At 41.3% G+C, this 19,556-nt stretch overlaps 1 pseudogene; it reads left to right on the forward strand.

Annotated features, from left to right (window-relative positions):
• The first annotated feature begins 2,402 nt into the window (after positions 1–2,402).
• Positions 2,403–12,819, forward strand: LOC120035340 (annotated as a pseudogene).
• The last annotated feature ends 6,737 nt before the right edge of the window (positions 12,820–19,556 follow it).

Raw genomic sequence — 19,556 nt, forward strand, 5'->3', positions numbered from 1 at the left:
AACTTTCTGCCTTTACCTTCGTGGGAGGAACCTGAGGGTCACGGATCTCTATCGAGTGGTGACGTGATCTCTGAGATGTCTGCAAAGTCCAGCCAAATGGATGGGAGTGACGCCAGGACTGTCCACTGGGTAGCAGGCCTTCCTGAGTCTTCTGGGAGGATACTCCAAGAGAATGGTGAAGTCCCGGCTGATGGAAGTGAGGTGGAACAACCGTATGAAGTCCCCTTAAGTGAGGTGTGCTCAGCAGAAGTGGACCAGAGAGATATCCCCGAAGCCTACAAGAGTTCTGATTGCGAAACTCCATTCAGTGTGGATGATGTTACCTTGGTTGAAGATGCTTCGTCAGTGTGGTCTGTGACAATCTACCAGGATTCTGATCAGTCGTCTGACACTACTAGTGTTGAGTCGGTAACTGAAAGTGTGCTGGCTCCGGAGATGCGGATCTGTAGTACTCCCCATCCTGAGGTTAGACCTCTGAGCAGGGTTAGTGCTGTCTGTGACATTCCTGCTAGGTTTGTGGGTGAGGGTGTTCGGACTAGACTAGGTAGACTTATTAAGCCAGTGGATAGGCTAATCCAAACTATGTCTACACAGGAAATGAAACAGTTCTTGGTTTCTCAGTGACGGTAGGATATTGCCTACCTTTTCTTTTGTAGGAATGTAGGAATCTAAGCATGTCTTAGAATGATTTGTGGGTTTGTCTAATATATTTGACAATTCATGTAACTTTGTGTGTAGTCCATCGGCATAAAATGTATATGGCATTTTTCGTATACGGTTGAATAAGGGATTAGCTACCCCTTATTTTTCCTAATCCTTCGCGGGATAGCTTTTCAGCTGATCGACCATTTGTGGGTCTAGAATTAAGGGACTACACTGTCGCCCTGTGGGTGTGAATTTTTTTTCTTTCTTTGCTTTGTTACCTTTGAGGTAATGTGTTTTGTTTTGGGCCTATAATCTAGTGTAAAACAGTGGGGGTGAATGTAGCAGTGTGATGTTGTTCCCCTAGATTACGCACCAAATTGCACACAAGGACCAATTCAAATAGGCCAGGTCAAGAGGGGATGTTAATAATCTGATAATAATAATAATAATTCAGTGTATTTTTTTTATTTAATTACAGCTGCATAGCTAATGTTTTTATTTGGTGTACAAACACTTTTTCATACCAATATTGTACATACAAGTGATTGTAAAAGTTTTGTATATTTTGGTTTGGCCCATCGCGGGTTATCTGTATTCCCATACCACTTTATCGTTCTCTTTTGCCTGACCCTCGGCTAGCAAGGTATGTTGTCCTTGGCTCCGAAACTGTTTAATATAAAACCGTCATAAGGTTATACAATGTACTGTTTTGCAACCATACGTTTGTTATAGTGTGGACAGTGTAGGAATTTATGTTAACAAGTTTCACAGAGCTCACTGACTGGGGTATCTGTTGTAACTTGTGAGTACTTGTGACAGTGGTTGAGTGAGTGTCCATGTGCTCGCGCAGGTGCCGGAGAGCTGTGACTGCACCAAGGGTAACGTGTGTGTTGTCTCTTCGTGTGCAGGTATGTCTTTTATTTTGTCAGAATTATGTTCTGTATAGTTTTACTTGTATATGCTGTTGTGCAGCGAGTGTGTGCACGCAGCACCTGTTAATTCCTTTTGGCGCTCTTTTGCCTGACCCTCGGCTAGCAAGGTGCCGGAGAGCTGTGACTGCACCAAGGGTAACGTGTGTGTTGTCTCTTCGTGTGCAGGGCAAATAAAGAGTTCAACGAGCAGACCGTCAGTTGTGGCAGCGTCCTAATTGAAAACACACAACGCAGAACGAACCACGCTACATCCGCATACATGTACATACCTATGCTGAGTTAGCCTTGTAGAGTGTTAAACGCCACAACTCATATCAATCAGTCCTCCACACCCATATCATCACCCCCATTGTGCAAGATAGATGAAAGTAGTTCACAGAGAGGCTATGGTGAGGAAGTCGACTATGTAAGAGACGTTGGGATTTTATGAGCGTAGGTCATGGTTCACAAAGTTAGCACGACCCAGAGCCAAATGTAGATATGGAAAGTAATGACATATTTTCATAGCCTCTAACTGTATAGCTCTGGCATGACCTATAAAGATAGCATAGGCATAGCCTAGTGAGAAAAAGACAACACCTAAAAGACAATAAAAGAGCTCACAGCATTAGGCCTTAGTAAGTACCGTTCTTGTAAGACAATCTATTTTATTTAAAAAGACTTATACATTCCTTATTTACATAGCATTTATGCATTTGACATGGATAACACAGAATCCTGTTGTAATTTCAGTGAAAAGGTTAATAGCTTGTTATTTTAGTCCTAGGCAGCCTTTTTTTTTTTTATTGAAGTGTGACGACAATACAACTCCCACAATGCAGTGCGTTTTCAAAATGTCGCTCTTCTTCGTGACCTGACTTCTGTGCCACCAGACAACAAAGCATAGCTTAATTTAGCAAATCTGACAGTCTACATAAATCATTTTATTTAATGAAGCATGAGACTGCTGATTACAGTTGCCAGACGTATTCATAAACGGCCTCTGTACACTCCCACATCATGTCTAAGTTCGGCAGCGAGTTGCTCCGGAGCTGCTACGAACAGCGGCCTGCAGTTCAGAGATGACCAACTAGTCTGCGGTTCGACCGGGGAGTTGGTCCAGAGCCTTCGCGGTCAGGTGGAGGTGAGGACGGAAGTTCATAAGTGAGGAAGAGGAGGGTGCTCTCATGAAAGAACTCGAGCCTGGGCTGAGGAAGAAACGATACGAGTTCGACCACTGGGACGATGTAAGTTGTAAATAGACCTTGCTTGTTGACTACAAAGAAGTGCCCAACTCACACTCACGTTAACGTTAGTTAGATAAAGCTGCTGCACGTCCTCTGCTCCAGCCGACACTCAGAGGGGCTGCTACAGTATGTACGGAGGAGCTCTTTTGATTAATTCCCCTATTGGCATCATGCAAATGCTTTGTAGTCTTATATTTCACCGATAAACATGCAGAGAAAAAAACAGCGGCAGCAATAACATAAATATCCATACTATACTAGATGCTGTAAAGTCTCATATTTGAATTGTTAGGCTATTAATTATCGTCATCATACATTACAAGTTGAATATATCTTAATTTAGATTGAACAGTCAGTTCCCGGTTTCCCAATAGCAATGCAATTTAGGCTTATGAGTGTTTTAACGATGCATCGGCCGAAGATGTAACATACGTTTCCCAAAACACCATGCAGAAAGAACGTTTGCCAAGTGCATCGTTGGATCGTTTGTTGATACTGATATGTTTGAGATAAAAAAAAGCTAGCGGTGATCTCGAATCAGCTTGCTCCATTCAAATATCACCTTTACTTTAGAATTATTCCACAATACTGATTAGCTTCAGATAAATATTGTAATGACCTTGTAATGAAATTTACCCTGCCGCACGAGCATGCTTTTGCGGCACAGTCGATAGCGCGCTGGACTTCGGGCTAGAAGGTCGAGGGTTCGAGACCTGCTCCCTGCCTGTTTCATTACAATATTATCACCTAGGTGGCAAATATTGATGCTGCTTATTCTAATACTTACCCAATATTTATGCACTAAATCACAGATTTGGCACATCATTGTTACACATCATGAAATACACTGAACAAAAATATAAACCCAACATGTAAAGTGCTGGTCCCATGTTTCACAAACACTGACACAGGAAACAACCACCCACCAATCCCCAACACAAAACAAGCCACCTATATATGATTCTCAATCAGGGACAACGATTGACAGCTGCCTCTGATTGAGAACCATATTAGGCTGAACACAGAAACAGACAAACTAGACACACAACATAGAATGCCCACCCAGCTCACGTCCTGACCAACACTAAAACAAGCACAACACATAAGAACTCTGGTCAGGACGTGACATTGAGGCAAAAATAACAGACAGTGTAGCCTACAATTAGCCAAATAGAACTCAATTTACTGAAAATAAAATAGATTTCAACATGAATAAAATATTTATGCCTATGTCAGTGGTGGTAGGTGCTGTTTTATGAGGGAGGTTGATTATTTTTATGATGAGCATCGCCTTATTTCTATTACAACATATTAGATGACTGTCATTCATATTCCATTCACCCAGCTCAATATAACATCTATAGGTTTAGGCTACTACATGATACTACTACATGATTTTCCCTATACCCATCAAGAGGTTGCTACAATCTATTCTCTGAATGAAAGTTTAAAACGTAGGTGCACAGCTCAAGAGAAATTTTAGTAGTCAAGGTGACAGACAATGACACATTCAATTCTGCCTTGCACACTCTTGCCTGCATCTAGCTGATCTAGGGTGTAATCATTAGTTCAACAGTTGCAAACAAATGTTTATTTCAAATCAAATTTTATTTGTCACATACACATGGTTAGCAGATGTTAATGCGAGTGTAGCGAAATGCTTGTGCTTCTAGTTCCGACAATGCAGTAATAACCAACGAGTAATCTAACCTAACAATTTCACAACAACTACCTTATACACACAAGTGTAAAGGGATGAAGAATATGTACATAAAAATATATGAATGAGTGATGGTACAGAACGGCATAGGCAAGATGCAGTAGATGGTATAGAGTACAGTATATACATATGAGATGAGTAATGTAGGGTATATAAACATAAAGTGGCATAGTTTAAAGTGGCTAGTGATACATGTATTACATAAAGATGGCAAGATGCAGTAGATGATATAGAGTACAGTATATACATATACATATGAGATGAGTAATGTAGGGTAGGTAAACATTATATAAACTGGCATTGTTTAAAGTGGCTAGTGATACATTTTTACATAATTTCCATCAATTCCCGCCCAGTTGCACAGGGCGGGGTCGAGACCCAGGGTCTCGAGCTTGATGACGAGTTTGGAGGGTACTATGGTGTTAAATGCTGAGCTGTAGTCGATGAACAGCATTCTCACATAGGTATTCCTCTTGTCCAGATGGGTTAGGGCAGTGTGCAGTGTGGTTGCGATTGCGTCGTCTGTGGACCTATTGGGTCGGTAAGCAAATTGGAGTGGGTCTAGGGTGTCAGGTAGGGTGGAGGTGATATGGTCCTTGACTAGTCTCTCAAAGCACTTCATGATGACGGAAGTGAGTGCTACGGGGCGGTAGTCGTTTAGCTCAGTTACCTTAGCTTTCTTGGGAACAGGAACAATGGTGGCCCTCTTGAAGCATGTGGGAACAGCAGACTGGGATAAGGATTGATTGAATATGTCCTTAAACACACCAGCCAGCTGGTCTGCGCATGCTCTGAGGACGCGGCTGGGAATGCCGTCTGGGCCTGCAGCCTTGCGAGGGTTAACACGTTTAAATGTTTTACTCACCTCGGCTGCAGTGAAGGAGAGCCCGCAGGTTTTGGTAGCGTGCCGTGTCAGTGGCACTGTATTGTCCTCAAAGCGAGCAAAAAAGTTATTTAGTCTGTCTGGGAGCAAGACATCCTGGTCCGCGACGGGGCTGGTTTTCTTTTTGTAATCCGTGATTGACTGTAGACCCTGCCACATACCTCTTGTGTCTGAGCTGTTGAATTGCGACTCTACTTTGTCTCTATACTGGCACTTAGCTTGTTTGATTGCCTTGCAGAGGGAATAGCTACACTGTTTGTATTCGGTTATGTTTCCGGTCACCTTGCCCTGGTTAAAAGCAGTGGTTCGCGCTTTCAGTTTCACGCGAATGCTGCCATCAATCCACGGTTTCTGGTTTGGGAATGTTTTAATCGTTGCTGTGGGTACGACATCGTCAATGCACTTTCTAATGAACTCGCTCACCGAATCAGCGTATTCGTCAATGTTGTTGTTGGACGCAATGCGGAACATATCCCAATCCACGTTATCGAAGCAGTCTTGAAGCGTGGAATCAGATTGGTCGGACCAGCGTTTTACAGACCAGAGCGCGGGAGCTTGCTGTTTTAGTTTCTGTTTGTAGGCTGGAAGCAACAAAATGGAGTCGTGGTCAGCTTTTCCGAAAGGAGGGCGGGGGAGGGCCTTATATGCGTCGCGGAAGTTAGTATAACAATGATCCAAGGCTTTACCAGCCTTGGTTGCACAATCGATATGCTGATAGAATTTAGGGAGTTTTGTTTTCAGATTAGCCTTGTTAAAATCCCCAGCTACGATGAATGCAGCCTCAAGGTGTGTGGTTTCCAGTTTACATAGAGTCAGATAAAGTTCGTTCAGGGCCATCTGTGTCTGCTTGGGGGGGAATATATACTGCTGTGATTGTAATCGAAGAGAATTCCCTTGGTAGATAATGCGGTCGACATTTGATTGTGAGGAATTCTAAATCAGGTGAACAGAATGACTTGAGTTCCTGTATGTTGTTATGATCACACCACGTCTCGTTAATCATAAGGCATACACCCCCACCCCTCTTCTTACCAGAAAGATGTTTGTTTCTGTCGGCGCGATGCGTGAAGAAACCAGCTGGCTGCACCGACTCCGTTAGTGTCTCTCGAGTGAGCCATGTTTCTGTGAAGCAAAGAACGTTACAGTCTCTGATGTCTCTCTGGAATGTTACCCTTGCTCGGATTTCATCAACCTTGTTGTCAAGAGACTGGACATTGGCGAGTAGTATGCTAGGGAGTGGAGCGCAATATGCCCGTCTCCGAAGCCTGACCAGAAGACCGCTTCGTTTGCCCCTTTTACGGCGTCGTTGTTTAGGGTCGCCGGCTGGGATCAGATCCATTGTACTGGGTGGAAGGCAAAACACAGGATCCGCTTCGGGAGAGTCATATTCCTGGTTGTAATGATGGTGAGTTGACGTTGCTCTTATATTCAGTACTTCCTCCCGACTGTATGTAATGAAACCTAAGATTACCTTGGGTACCAATGTAAGAAATAACACATAAAAAAACAAAATACTGCATAGTTTCCTAGGAACGCGAAGCGAGGCGGCCATCTCTGTCGGCGCCGGAAGTTTTTGGACAAATTCAGGTATGTTCATCCCCGTTCCTTTTGCTCCCATTTAAGAAAAGTGTTTTAATGAATACACCCCTGATCACGGTTCACTTTGATCGCAGCCACATACAAACAGCGTGATCACTTTGCTTTTGTATAATTCCTTCTCACTTCTACACCTTCTCCTCCTCTCACCTTTTCCCTTGTGGACTTCAGTGCACAAATCAGCTGTCTGACCAGGCAAAAGAACTTAAGCCAAACCTTCATATCATAACTGCTAACCGCTACACTCAGCCTACATCATTTTCACCATATTAGCTAATGTCATAGTCAACATAGCTACGAGAACTAACGCGTTAGTAAACCCATTACAATCATACAGTGTTGAATAGCCATAGCCAGCTATCTAACATAGCATCCCTCTCTGTCTGAGCTGGGTGTTTTGAGTATGCTAAACTAATGTATTTATTCAAAACTGTTCAACTGTTGCTTTCTCTCTCTTTGAGCCAACTACTCACCACATTTTATGCACTGCGGTGATAGCTAGCTGGAGTTTATGCTTTCAGTACAAGATTCATTCTCTGATCCTTTGATTGGGTGGACAACATGTCAGTTCATGCTGCAAGTGCTCTGATAGGTTGGAGGATGTCCTCTGGAAGTTGTCATAATTACTGTGTAAGTCTAAGGACGGGGGTGAGAACCATGAGCCTCCTAGGTTTATATTGAAGTCAATGTACCCAGAGGAGGACGGAAACTAGCTGTCCTCTGGCTACACCATGGTGCTACCCTACAGAGTGTTGTTGAGGCTACTGTAGACCTTCATTGTAAAGCAGTGGGTTTTAATCAATTATTTGGTGACTTGGGTATATTTAGTATAGGTTTATCTAAAAAGGATCACTTTTTTTAATGTTTCACTATTTGTATTTTTATTAAATTCACTGAGCAGGATGGTCCTCCTCTAAGAAGCCTCCACTGGCCTTTGTAGCCTATATCCTACTGTAGCCTATTAATGCAGTCATCTCGGTTTTTATTTGAAGCATATTTTTATCCTTTGCTTGTTTGAAACAACTGCAAAGAAATTGGCAACTTTGTATTTGTAGTCAACTTGGTTCCGAAGTAATCGGCGTTCACAGCGAGACGGATAAACAGCTTGATTCTATGTTTGACGCCGAAAGGGCGAAAAATCTTCCAACGACACACTTAGCTGATCTACGAGTGGTCTGAGGCAGTCGGTAAATAACACACGTTTTCAATTGCAACTTTAGTGACGATGGTTTTGGGGAACAGCTCTGAGATTTAATGATGCTCCTACAAACGTTCTAGCGATGAACTTAGCCTTAAAATGCTTTTGGGAAACCAAGCCCAGAACAGTGTTTGTTAGCAATCAGGGAGGAAAATTGGAAAATAAAATCACTCTGATTATGTAAAATCCTTGAAATCAATGTAAATTATCCAAATAATTTCACTCCTGGAACCCAGTCCCCCTCCACAATCCCACCCCTGTTGACAATGATCACTCCCTTGAGGCCCCTACCAACATTTAATTACATTTTTTCATTCATTCTTTCAACATTGTGCTCACCAGGCGATTCATGGTTACCGGGAGACAGAGCGTGCTCAGTGGGGAGCGGTGTGTGAGGGGGTGATGGATCGCCTCCGAGCTGTGGCTTTCTCTGAGGGCAGCCCTCTCCTAGGCCCTGTGCATGTCCTGGACCTGGACAAGGCTGGATACATCAAACCACACATCGACAGTGTCAAGGTAGGTAGACGGCTCTCATATTAACCTGAGATGAAAGGCAAGATACATTTGGAACATGGTGTTCTGTGTGCATGATTATTGACTGGGCACAATGTGAATACTTTTTTGGCAAAAGTGATATTTCTTTTACAATGCTGTTTGGAACTCGGTCATTCTCTCATCCCCCCTCACCCCTGTTTTTTTTTATCTTACATCCTGCCTTTCTCTTTCACTGTCTCCCTGACCCTTTCTTTCCCTTCCTCTCCTCTGTCAGTTCTGTGGCAGCACTATAGCAGGGCTGAGTTTGTTGTCAGACAGTGTGATGCGCTTGGTGAGGGAGGATGAACCCGCTGAATGGCTGAACTTGTTTCTGCCCTGTCGCTCTGTCTACATACTCAGGTAAGGACCCAATAAGACCTGCCATAGCAACATTCTGTCTTTCATTGTTTACAAACAACCACCTGCGCATACACTGTAATCACTGTAGTCTACCTGGTAGGCCTACGGTAGGTTTTTACTACTCAAAACGATTCTATGGATTTATTTGACATGGGAAAGAGCAACTGAGTAAATACCCTAATGAGAGTCTGCACTAAACAAACCCACAGTATCTCCTGTGGAGAACAAGAACATGAAGTGGTTTACTTAATTGTTCTATGTTACCTCCATGTTGGTACACTGACTGAACGCCTCCTATAGCCTATAACTATCCTTATGAGGGCCCAGAGGTCCGCCGGGTCAGATGACCTGGGGTCTTATGCTTCAACTATGAAACATCTCAAAGTGGGAGTGCTAATCTAGGATCAGGTCCTCCCCTGTCCGTGTTGGGGTTAATTCCACAAATTCAATTCTACAGTATTTCAATTCCCTCTCCCTCTGTATTCCATTAATTTAATATCAAATTCCAGGTAAGTATTTGACTTGAGATCATTAAATTCCCCATGGCCATGTCACTGTTCAGGTAGCCTAGTAGTTTAAATGATTTACAGTTGAAGTCGGAAGTTAACATACACTTAGGTTGGAATCAATAAAACATACCCACTCCACAAATTTCTTGTCAACAAACTATAGTTTTGGCAAGTAGGTTAGGACATCTACTTTGTGTATGACACAAGTAATTTTTCCAACAATTGTTTACGGACAGATTATTTCACTTGTAATTCACTGTATCACAATTCCAGTGGATCAGAAGTTTACATACACTAAGTTGACTGTGCCTTTAAACAGCTTAGAAAATTGCAGAAAATTATCTCATGGCTTTAGAATCTTCTGATAGGCTAATTGACATCATTTGAGTCAATTGGAGGTTTACCTGTTGATGCATTTCAAGGCCTACCTTCAAACTCAGTGCCTCTTTGCCTGACATCATGGGAAAATCAAAAGAAATCAGCCAAGACCTCCAAAACAATTTGTAGACCTCCACAAGCCTGGTTCATCCTTGGGAGAAATTTCCAAAAGCCTGAAGGTACCACGTTCATCTGTACAAACAATAGTACGCAAGTATAAACACCATGGGACCATGCAGACGTGTTCTGTCTCCTAGAGATGAACGTACTTTGGTGCGAAAAGTGCAAATCAATCCCAGAACAACAGCAAAGGACCTTGTGAAAATGCTGGAGGAAAGAGATACAAAAGTATCTATATCCATAGTGAAACAAGGCCTATATTGACATAACTTGAAAGCCACTCAGCAAGGAAGAAGCCACTGCTCCAAAACCTCTATAAAAAAGCAAGACTAAGGTTTGCAACTGCACATGGGGGCAAAGATCGTACTCGTTGGAGAAATGTCCTCTGGTCTGATGATACAAAAATAGAACTGTTTGGCCATAATGACCATCGTTATGTTTGGAGGAAAAAGGGGGAGGCTTGCAAGCCGATGAACACCATCCCAATCGTCAAGCACGGGGTAGCAGCATCATGTTGTGGGGGTGCTTTGCTGCAGGAGGGACTGGTGCACTTCACAAAATAGATGGCATCATGAGGTAGGAAAATTATGTGGATATATTGAAGCAGCATCTCAAGACATCAGTCAGGAAGTTAAAGCTTGGTCACAAATGGGTCTTCCAAATGGACAATGACCCCAAGCATACTTCCAAAGTTGTGGCAAAATGGCTTAAGGACAACAAAGTCAAGGTATTGGAGTGGCCATCTGACTCAGTTGCCCCAGCTCTGTCAGGAGGAATGGGCCAAAATTCACCCAACTTATTGTGGAAGGCTACCCGAAACGTTTGACCCAAGTTAAACAATTTAAAGGCAATGCTACCAAATACTAATTGAGTGTATGTAAACTTCTGACCCACTGGGAATATGATGATGGAAATAAAAGCCAAAATAAATAATTCTCTCTTTTTATTCTGACGTTTCACATTCTTAAAATAAAGTGGTGATCCTAACTGACCTAAGACAGGGAATTTTTACTAGGATTAAATGTCAGGAATTGTGAAAAACTGAGTTTAAATGTATTTGGCTAAGGTATGTAAACTTCCGACTTCAACAGTATATTCAAAAAAAAGCAGTCCATTTTTTTATACTATGTACATTAATTCCATTAACTGGGAATTTTACAAATATTGAATTCCAATTAAATTCCAAAGATTACTTTTTTTCACAATTCCAACAGTCTAATTCCAATTTAATTCCATAACTTGAAGGTTGTTGACATTCAAATTGAATTCAACGTACAGTAAATTATCTACTTCATGAGTGAATTCATTGGAATTTCAAATTAAGTTGGAATTGACCAACACTGGTCCATATATTCATTATGATCTTAAAGGCTAAACTGATCCTAAATCGGCACTCATACTCTGAAACACTTGGTACAGCTCCTGGCATTTCACACATTGTGCTTGTGTGGTGAATGACTGATGACATTGTTTTCATGCATCCTTCCAGGGACCAGGCCAGATAAGTTCACCCATGAGATCCTTAAAGATGATGAGTCTATTTTCTCTGGACAGAGAGTGCCCCGCCATCGCCGCATCTCTGTCATCTGCCGGAACCTTCCTGTTTGAAGCATGAGTGCCAAGAGGGACACAACTGTGACAGTCTCACTGGCAGTAGCCAGAGCTCGGTATCTGAGACTTCAAGAACATCACTGTGTTAAAATTTGATGTACACGCTTTCTCACTGTGCGAGAGACTGTTGGGAAAGATGATTTAGATGTTTCCTTTATCAGTTTTCATTGGAGCACTTTTTTCTAAATAAACTACCTGTACAGGATTTGATTGTGAATTAAATGTTGGGAAGGCATTCAGATATGATGCAGTTCAAAGGGTCATAATGCATTACAAGACTTGTCATAAGTATCTATGAACTTCTTATGCTAATTAACATTATATAATGAATCTGAGTTAGCCTTTTCAAAAATGACACATAGAAAGGCAAGTTGATATGTTGTAGGAGAACCAGTTGAAGGAGAACCTGCATTTTCTATCCAAGATCTGTACTAGGTAATTACCAATTGCTTTGAATTCTTAGAGGTAAATGGATACTTCAAATAGTTATAGCCCTATATTTGACGTCGCTCATGGGCGTTCTAGAAGGCTACAATGCGGTGCCTGGGAAATAACTGGTGACATTTTTGTAGAATACTTGTTTCAGGGGAAAATCCTGTTACTGATGGCATATCTATAATCTGTAACTCCTTGTCCATCCATCCAAATTGTTAAATGTGTGGATATCTGTATAGAAACCGTCTGAAACTCTTCTCCAAACCGGCACCTATAACCAGAGGAGTCTTGCCCATGTCCTGTTTAAAATGTTAAAAAATCTGATTAAATGAATGACTAAACTTCATTTTTAAACCCACATTTTATCATCATTGTTTAAAAAAAGATCTGTCAGTGGTATTTAGTATTTTATTAGCATCTCCATTAGCTACTGCTCTTACTGGGGTCCACAAAAACATGATGTAACACATCACAAGGATAGAACTACAATACATACATTTCAAATAATACTCTCTTTCATACATTTATGCCTTCATAATCATGTGATTCATACTGAAATCAAGTGCAATACACGAAAATGAAATAACAAGGAGGTTCCCCTGATGTGAATAAATCGACCTTGTTTTGCTAAATTCCCCTGACGTGAATAAAGCTACATTGTTTCTACAGTTACAGCCCGTAATGTGTATCCTGACGTAAAGTAGACTTTTTACAGTTACCACGCGCAATGGGTTTCATTAGGTAAAATGCAACATTCATGAACATGAAATGACCAGGATTTGACTCTTGAGCCTTGTTACTTAGTTTATCGCCCTTAACGGGTTGGCTGAGATATAGTCTACCGCCTATGACGGATTAGCTGAGGTATAGTGTACCGGGTTTTTGTCTGCCACCCATGAAGGGTTATCTGAGGTATTGTGTAATGGGTTGCAGTGTACCACTCATAAGGGTTATCTGAGGTACTGTATAATGGGTTGCGGTGTACCACTCATAAGGGTTATCTGAGGTACTGTATAATGGATTGCGGTGTACCACTCATAAGGGTTATCTGAGGTATTGTGTAATGGGTTGCGGTGTACCACTCATAAGGGTTATCTGAGGTACTGTCTAATGGGTTGCGGTGTACCACTCATAAGGGTTATCTGAGGTATTGTGTAATGGGTTGCGGTGTACCACTCATAAGGGTTATCTGAGGTACTGTATAATGGGTTGCGGTGTACCACTCATAAGGGTTATCTGAGGTATTATGTAATGGGTTGCGGTGTACCACTCATAAGGGTTATCTGAGGTACTGTATAATGGGTTGCGGTGTACCACTCATAAGGGTTATCTGAGGTACTGTATAATGGGTTGCGGTGTACCACTCATAAGGGTTATCTGAGGTACTGTATAATGGGTTGCAGTGTACCACTCATAAGGGTTATCTGAGGTACTGTATAATGGGTTGCGGTGTACCACTCATAAGGGTATCTGAGGTATTGTGCCAGGCTTTGGACCTGCTCATCAAATGAACAAGGTCCCTGTGAATCAGATGGAGTTGTTACACTCCTACTCATATTAAATGAACCATGATCAGATGGGGGTTTCAACTGAGGATTTCTTTCGGTGCCGTTTAAGATGAGGGAGGACGATTATTATTTTTTTCATGAGCATGGCCTTATTTTGATTACAGCATATTGGATGACTGTCTTTCATATTCCATTCACCCAGGTCAATGTAACATCGATAGGTTTAGGCTACTACATGATGCGACTAAGTTATTTTCCCTATACCCATCATAAGGTTGGTACAAGCTAGCCTACGAATGAAAGTAAACAACGTAGGTTCACAGGTCAAGAGAAATTTGAGTAATCAAGGTGACAGACAGTGACACATTAAATACCGCCTTGCACACTCTTGCCTGCATCTAGCTGATCTAGGGTGTAATCATTAGTCCAAAAGTTGCAAACAAGAGTTTCTTTTGAACAAATTCAGTTATGTTTATCCCCATTTCATTCCGTTTGCTTCCGTTTAAGAAAGGTTTTTCAACAGAATCTACAGAATGAATACACCCCTGATCACACGCAAACACAGAACTAGCAGCCACATATAAACCGCAATACCTTTGGTCGTTGTATATACAGTATAATTCCTCTCGCATTTACGCTCTCCTCTCACCTTTTTTCTTTGCATGTGAACTTCAGTTCACAATGCAACAGCTGTCTACAACAGCTGTCTGACCAGGCAAAAAAATCTTTCCAAGCCAAACTTTCATACCATAACCGCTAACTGCTACACACAGCCTACATCCTTTTCACCATATTAACATCATAGTCAACATAGCTACTAGAACTAATCCGCTAGTAAACCCTCTACAATCATGCAGTACAGTGTACAGCAACCAGTTTAGCAGTTACATCGGCGGGAGGCAATACATTTATAAAACCAAAAGCTTACCTTGACTTGGAAGAGTTCCAGTGTTGGATAGCCATAGCCAGCTAGCTAACATAGCATCCCTCTCTGTTTGAACTGGGTGTTTGAGTAAGCTGAACTAGCTAGCTGCATTCTCTAGCTAAGAAAGTGAAGGTAAAATGTAAAAAATATATATGTATGTATGATATACAGTACCAGTCAAAAGTTTGAACACACCTACTCATTCAAGGGTTTTCTGTATTTTACTATTTTCTACATTGTAGAATTATAGTGAAAGCATCAAAACTATGAAATAACACATATGGAATCATCATGTAGTAACCAAAAAAGTGTTAAACAAATCAAACTATATTTTGATGACAGCTTTGCACACTTCTAATTCTCTGAACCAGCTTCACCTGGAATGCTTTCCCAACCGTCTTGAAGGAGTTCCCCCACATATGCTGAGCGCTTGTTGGCTGCTTTTCCTTCACTCTGTGGTCCAACTCATCCCAAACCATTTCAACTGGGTTGAGTTGGCTGATTGTGAAGGCCAGGTCATCTGATGCAGCACTCCAGCACTCTCCTTCTTGGTCAAATAGCCCTTACACAGCCTGGAGGTGTGTTGGGTCATTGTCCTGTTGAAAAACAAATGATAGTCCCACTAAGTGCAAACCAGATGGGATGGCGTATCGCTGCAGAATGCTGTGGTAGCCATGCTGGTTAAGTGTGTCTTGAATTCTAAATAAATCACAGATAGTGTCACCAGCAAAGCAACCCCACACCATCACACCACCTCCTCCATGCTTCACGGTGGGAACCACACATGCGGAGATCATCCATTCACCTACTCTGCGTCTCACAAAAACACAGCAGTTGGAACCACAAATCTCAAATTTGGACTCATCAGACCAAAGGACAGATTTCCACCGGTCTAATGCCCATTGCTCGTGTTTCTTGGCCCAAACAAGTCTCTTCTTCTTATTGCTGTCCTTTAGCAGTGGTTTCTCTGCAGCAATTTGACCATGAAGGTCTGATTCACGCAGTCTCCTCTGAACAGTTGCTGTTGACGTGTCTGTTACTTGAACTCTGTGAGCATTTATTTGGGCTGCAATCTGAGGTGCAGTTAACTCTACTGAACTTATCCTCTGAATATTTCTTATTTCATATCACTATTATTCTACAATGTAGAAAATATACATTTGTATTTTTCATCATAGGTACACTTCAACTATGACAGACGAAATGAGAAAAAAAAATCCAGAAAATCACATTGTAGGATTTTTTATGAATTTATTTGCAAATTATGGTGGAAAATAAGTATTTGGTCAATAACACAAGTATCTCAATACTTTGTTATATACCCTTTGTTGGCAATGACAGAGGTCAAACGTTTTCTGTAAGTCTTCACAAGGTTTTCACACACTGTTGCTGGTATTTTGGCCCATTCCTCCATGCAGATCTCCTCTAGAGCAGTGATGTTTTGGGGCTGTTGCTGGGAAACACGGACTTTCAACTCCCTCCAAAGATTTTCTATGGGGTTGAGATCTGGAGACTGGCTAGGCCACTCCAGGACCTTGAAATGCTTCTTACGAAGCCACTCCTTCGTTGCCCGGGCGGTGTGTTTGGGATCATTGTCATGCTGAAAGACCCAGCCACGTTTCATCTTCAATGCCCTTGCTGATGGAAGGAGGTTTTCACTCAAAATCTCACGATACAGGGCCCCATTCATTCTTTCCTTTACACGGATCAGTCGTCCTGGTCCCTTTGCAGAAAAACAGCCCCAAAGCATGATGTTTCCACCCCCATGCTTCACAGTAGGTATGGTGTTCTTTGGATGCAACTCAGCATTCTTTGTCCTCCAAACACGACGAGTTGAGTTTGGAGCCTCTCTCATCTTTTTAAGTGGGAGAACTTGCACAATTGGTGGCTGACTGTATATAGTGCTGTTTTTTTGCTTTTTTAAAACTAATTTAGCTGCTTTTGCTGCTTGCTTGAGTGATTTGAGATGGCATGGAGTCTTTACATGGATTGTACAAAACATTAGGAACACCTGCTCTTTCCATCACAGACTGACCAGGTGAATTCAGGTGAAAGCTATGAGCTCTTATTTAGGTGTATATAATTGTTTTATTATTGATAAAATATTACATTTGGCCTTAACTAATATAGCCCATAGAAATGCATTGAATAACACATTAATAAATTACAAATGATATTTTTTTTTAAATCATAAGGAATAAGGTTTTGAAGTGTCTGTCCTATATCTAGGAGATATAAGAAAGCTCAGGAAATATTTAACCCCTTATTTTTGTTGGCACAAAACTACCTCCATACTTCCATTCATTTCTATGGGTTACCTTCAGACGAGTCCCGTGACACTTGTGGGGGTCGTAGAGCAAAGGAGAACACCATCGTGTTCCTGAGTCTCCCCTCAAAACACATTAAGTGTGTGCCCTCAGGCCACTTCTCTACTACCACATATCTACAATACAAAATCCATTTGTACGTGTGTGTAGTGTGCGTGTGTTATGTGTATACGTGTGTCAGTGTCTGTGTGTGTCTGTTCACAGTGTTAGCTCTCCTAGTACATTTAAGGGCCAGCCATGCCACCCTGTTCTGAGCCAGTTGTAGTTTTCCTAAATACCTCTTCGTGGCACCTGACCACACAACTGGACAGTAGCCCAGGTGCAACTAAACTCGGGCCTGCAGGACCTGCCTTATTGACAGTGTTGTTAAAGCAGAGCAGCGCTTTATTACAGACAGACTTCTTCCCATTTTAGCTACTGTTGCATCAACATGTTTTGAGATGACAGTTAACAATCCAGGTTTGTCAACTCAGTTTACTCAATTTCCACATTATTCATTACCAGATTTAGTTGATGTTTAGTGAATGATTTGTCCCAAAAACAATGCTTTTAGTTTTTGAAATATTTAGGACTAATTTATTTCTTGCCACCCATTCTGAAACTGACTGCAGCTCTTCGTTAAGTGTTGCAATAATTTCACTCGCTATAATAGCTGGTGTGTAAAGTTTTGTCATATGCATACATAGACACACTGACATGTCATTAGTGAAGATTGAAAAAAGGTTTTGGGCCTAGACAGCTGACCTGGGTAATTCCTGATTCTACCTGGATTATGTTGTAGAGGCTTCCATTAAAGAACACCCTCTGTGTTCTGTTAGACAGGTAACTCCTTGTCCACAATATAGCAGGAGGTGTAAAGCCATAACATACGTTTTTCCAGAAGCAGACTATGATCGATAATGTCTAAAGCCGCACTGAAGTCTAACAAAACAGCTCGCACAATCTTTTTATCATCAAATTCTCTCAGCCAATCATCAGTCATTTGTATTAGTGCCATGCGTGTTGAATGTCCTTCCCTATAAGCGTGCTGAAAGTTTGTCAATTTGCTTACTGTAAATTAGCATTGTATTTGGTCAAAAATTATATTTTCCAAACGTTTAGTAACGTTTGGTAACAGGCTGATTGGTTGGCTATTTGAGCCAGTAAAGGGTGCTTTACTATTCTTGGGTAGCGGAATTCATTTTGCTTCCCTCCAGGCCTGAGGGCACACACTTTCTTGTAGGCTTAGATTGACGATATGGCAAATAGGAGTGGTAATATCGTCCGCTATTATCCTCAGTAATTTTCCATCAAAGTTGTCAGACCCGAGTGACTTGTCATTGTTGATAGACATTTTTTCACCTCTTTCACACTCACATTTTGGAATTCAAAATTACAATGCTTGTCTTTCATAATTTGGTTAGTTATACTTGGATGTGTAGTGACAGCGTTTGTTGCTGGCATGTCATGCCTAAATTGTTAATCTTGCCGATTAAAAATAAAAATTTAAAGTAATCTGCAATATCAGTGGGTTTTGTGATGAGTGAGCCATCTGATTCAATGAATGATGGAGCTGAGTTTGCCTTTTTGCCTAAAATGTAATTTAAGGTGCTCCAAAGCTTTTTACTATCATTCTTTATATCACTTATCTTTGCTTCATAGTATAGTTTATTCTTCTTTTTATTCAGTTTAGTCACAGGATTTCTCAATTTTTTTGTACGTTTGCCAATCGGTTGTGCAGCCAAACTTATTTGCCATTTCTTTTGCCTCATCCCTCTCAACCATACCATTTTTCAATTCCTCATCAATCCACAGGGATTTAACATGTTTTACAGTCATTGTCTTAATGGGTGCATGCTTATTAGTAACTGGAATTATCAATTTCATAAATGTGTCAAGTGTCTGGTTGCTTGTCATTACACACCACAGACCAGTAAATATTACATCATCAACATAGGAATCACTACAAAGCGTATTGTATGACCTCTGATACACTATATTAGGCCCAGCCTTTGTAACTTTGGTTTTCCTAGATATGGCTACTATATTGTGAACACTACATCTGATGGATCTGGACACTGCTTTATAGCAGAGTTCTGCAGCGTTAGTAAACATGTGATCAATACATATCGATTTCATTCCTGTGCTGTTTTTAAACACCCTGGTAGGTTGTCTGATGACCTGAACCAGGTTGCAGGTACTAGTTACAGTTTTCAGCTTTTTCTTGAGTGTGCAGCTTGATGAAAGCCAGTCAATAGAAAATATACCCAGAAAATATACCTCTCTGTTGATATCACATACATTATCAAGCATTTCACACATATTACCCAGATACTGACTGTTAGCACTTGATAGTCTATAGCAGCTACCCACAAAAATGGGCTTTGGGTGAGTTTTAGGTGTTTCCAATGAGGATTTACCACAGTGTTTTACCCAAAAGAGTCAGACTTCAACTGTATTTAACATGAGATCCTCTGTAAGCTTTACAGAAATGTGGCTCTAAATATCCTCATCAAAATATAGACAGCAACACCGCCCCCATTGGCATATCTGTCTTTTCTGTAGATGTTATAAACATTTATTGATACCACTGTATCATCAAAGGTATTATCTAAGTGAGTTTCAGAGATAGTCAGAAAATGAATGCCATTTCTTACTAGAAAGTTATTG

The sequence above is a fragment of the Salvelinus namaycush genome, unplaced genomic scaffold (assembly GCF_016432855.1).
Source record: "Salvelinus namaycush isolate Seneca unplaced genomic scaffold, SaNama_1.0 Scaffold1030, whole genome shotgun sequence".
Classification (NCBI taxonomy): Eukaryota; Metazoa; Chordata; class Actinopteri; order Salmoniformes; family Salmonidae; genus Salvelinus; species Salvelinus namaycush.